Source organism: Rhagoletis pomonella, unplaced genomic scaffold, assembly GCF_013731165.1.
Source record: "Rhagoletis pomonella isolate Grant_MI unplaced genomic scaffold, Rhpom_1.0 Rhpom_scaffold_00009, whole genome shotgun sequence".
NCBI classification, from domain to species: Eukaryota; Metazoa; Arthropoda; class Insecta; order Diptera; family Tephritidae; genus Rhagoletis; species Rhagoletis pomonella.
The window spans coordinates 5348832-5352489 of NW_023458563.1; the positions used below are offsets into that span (position 1 = coordinate 5348832).

Below are 3658 nucleotides of genomic sequence, written 5' to 3' on the forward strand. Positions count from 1 at the left end.
CTTTCGACAGCACGAAGAGAAGTTGCCTTTATGCCGCGATGTCTGAATTTGGTATCCCCGCGAAACTAATACGGCTGTGTAAAATGACGTTGAGCAATACCACCAGCTCCGTCAGAATAGGGAAGGACCTCTCCGAGCCGTTTGATACCAAACGAGGTTTCAGACAAGGGGACTCCCTTTCGTGTGATTTCTTTAATCTTATGTTGGAGAAGATAATAAGAGCCGCAGAACTGAACCGCTCAGGCACAATACTTTATAAGAGCGTACAATTGCTGGCGTATGCCGACGACATCGATATTATCGGTAAAAACAAGGGCTACGTCTGTTCTGCCTTCTCGGGATTGGATAGAGAAGCAAAGCGAATGGGTCTGGTGGTGAACGAAGACAAAACGAAGTATCTCCTGTCATCACACAAACAGTCAGAGCATAAGCGTCTTGGCACCCACGTCACTGTTGACAGTTACAAGTTTGAAAAAGTAGACGACTTCGTTTATTTGGGAACCAGCATTAACACCAATAATAATGTCAGCCTTGAAATCCAACGGAGAATCACTCTTGCCAACAAGTGCTACTTTGGGCTGAGTAGGCAATTGAGAAGTAAAGTCCTCTCTCGTCGTACAAAGATCACACTCTATAAGTCACTCATCATGCCTGTGCTGGTGTATGGCGCGGAGGCATGGACAATGAAAGCATCTGATGAGGCGGCTCTTGGAGTATTCGAGAGAAAGATTTTGCGGAAGATTTACAGGCCTTTACGCGTTGGCGATGGCGAGTACCGCAGATGATGGAACGATGAGCTGTATGAGCTTTACAACAAACATGGACACAGTGCAGCGAATTAAAATACAGCGGCACCGCTGGCTTGGTCCTGTCGTCCGAATGGACACCGACGCTCCAGCTTTGAAAGTATTCAACTCAGAACCCGTTGGTGGTAGCAGAGGAAAAGGAAGGCCTCCTCTGCGTTGGAAAGACCAGGTGGAGAAGGACTTGGCTTGACTTGGCATTTTCAATTGGCGTCAGTTAGCACAGAAGAGAAATGACTGGCGTGCTGTTTTGGACTCGGCCAAAATCGCTTAGGCGGTTACAGCGCCAATTAAGAAGAAGAGAAACCACACAAAGACACTACGAAATATCGGGCTTGCGAGGAGCGTTTGTGTGGTGTATGGAGTCGTTTGTACTAAATTGCACAGTTATTGCGCTAAAATAAAAGTTATTTTGATATTTTGCTCATGCTTGTGTTATTGTACAATAATTTGTGCTTCGTATGGCGACCACTGCGAATTTTTTAGCCTAGTTTTGATTTTGGTGTCCAGATCGTGCTGTAAACTATGGGTAAAAGTGTAGAAAAAATAATAATTTTTTTAATTTAGGTTTTTTTACGTTTTAAAGTTGAAGCTATCAATATATACAACGCACATTCATATTTCTTGCACATATTTATTTGAGCAACGTTTCTTCAAAATAAGGTTTGCGCAATTTTATGCTGTAGTAAATTCCACAATATTGACTTGTACAAGTCTCGGGTTGCGCAAGGGTTTTGTGTGGGTTAGGGGCCCTATAAGTTTGTTTTTCATTATGCAAATAAGCAGACAGAAGCAAGAAATATAATTTTTTTTATAACTATGGACTTAATTATAAAATTTTATTTAATATTTTTTTTTTTTTAAATAATAGTTTAACAAACAACAGTTTTGTTTGCTTTTGATACTTTTTCTGCTTGGCAACTGATACATTTTTTTCAAGCTCGCGGCAACGCTGATCCCGATGTGTGTTTATGGCGAGATGTTAACTCCATGTTATTCATAGTGGACGTGATGTTAACTACTCTGCTCTGTTCCGGGTCGCCATGTTATTCATAGTGGTCGTAATGTTAACTTCTCTGCTCTGGTCCGGGTTGTAATATTACGTCCGCCGAAGAAAAATAAATTTGTATGTGGTGCGTCTTCTGTATACTGTTTATTCTGTGGTACAACCAAATAGATGAAATAGAATTGGACGCGTTTTTGGGTATTTTAATTTTAGCAGGTAATTAAATTAGTATACTTTTGCGTATTTATACATAACCGAAACATAAAAATAAATTCAATTGCAGGCGTATATCGTTCACACGGAGAAAGTATTCGAAGCCTTTGGGATAAAGTACATGGTCGACCAATATTTCGCGCTACAATGCCACTTGGCAGGTTCCTTGAAATTAATCGTGTTTTGCGCTTCGATAACAGGGATAATCGCAGGGCTCAAAGACTAAACGATAAACTTGCTCCGATTCGCGATTTTTACGAGAAGTGGGTGGCTAATTTACTGCTGCTATATTCGCCATACGAAAATATTACAGTAGATGAGCGACTAATTCCTTTTAGAGGCAGATGCCCTTTCTTGGTTTATATGCCAAGTAAGCCAAGCAAATATGGAATGAAAGCATGGGTAGCTGCGGATATGCGTACAAAATATTGCCTTAACTTCCAAATTTATTTGGGTAAAGAGTCAGCGTCTGCTCCACCCGAACGAAACCAAGGCCAACGAGTTGTATTGGATCTAGTTAGTGGGTATGAAGGACGGAATGTGACAACTGATAACCTTTTCACCACTCGAGATTTGGCACTGAAGTTATTGGAGAAAAAAATGACATTGGTAGGAACCGTAAGAAGTAATAAAAGATTCCTACCGGCTTGTGGAACTAAGCAGGAGATAAGACGCTTACCAGTGCTAAGCAGTCGACACTTCTTCAATGGACAAGTCACCCTTGTTCAATACGTACCCAAAAAATATAAGATGGTTACTGTGTTGAGCACCATGCATCATGATAAAAACATAATGGAAAACCACCCGAAAAAGTTGCCAGAGATCATCGGCTTCTATAATTCTACAAAATCCGGAGTAGATACAATTGACCAGCTTATAGAAACATATACCTGCGAAAGACAAACTAATCGCTGGCCTGTAGCAGTTTTTTCAAATATCGTTGATATCTCAGCGCTAAATGCCTATGTTTTGTGGACAGAAATCAATCCCTTATGGAATGCAACGAAAACATATAAGCGTAGACTTTTCCTTCAAAATCTTGGCTTAGACCTCCTTAATGGAGAAATTGAACGTAGAAAACGTTTACCAAGAACTCAATCGTGAGCAGATATTGTGCGAAATGTGCGGGCAGAATCAGAGCAACCAAGCACCTCGGCAGCAGCAACTCCGAAAAAAAGAAAAGCTAGTCAACGAGCCACCTGCGCAGTTTGTCCTATCTCAATTTGTCGCAAAACGTACGAACACTGTACTATTTGTAAAAAACCCGTGTGTCCACAACATCGTACAACGGTTACAGTTTCTACGACCTTTTGTCTTGAGCAAACAAATTGAATATTTATCGTATGTATTTATATGTAGATGTGTGTATAAATAGATAAATAATCAAAAAAAATAATAAATGTTAAAAACTGCAACTGAAATTATTAACTTTTATACCGGTATATATAGAAAACCTAGGTCAGTTCATTACGTGACCTTAATGTCACATGTGTAAGTTTTTCTTAATGTAACAGAAGGGCTATAAACGATTCTGGACCTGGATTAATTAAAATTGAAGCTGTAGCTGTAAAAAGCTTCATATGAATTAAAAAAAAACGCATTACGCACTTATTTTTCAACTAAAAAAAATTTTTAA

At 39.7% G+C, this 3658-nt stretch overlaps 2 protein-coding genes across 7 annotated transcripts in view; both read right to left on the bottom strand.

Moving 5' to 3' along the window:
* Positions 1-3658, bottom strand: part of LOC118745552 — a 165534-nt gene that overhangs the window by 115340 nt on the left and 46536 nt on the right. The window lies entirely within an intron of this gene.
* The window catches only part of LOC118745553, a 103825-nt gene that overhangs the window by 53549 nt on the left and 46618 nt on the right, over positions 1-3658 (bottom strand). The gene's annotated exons all lie outside the window — the stretch shown is intronic.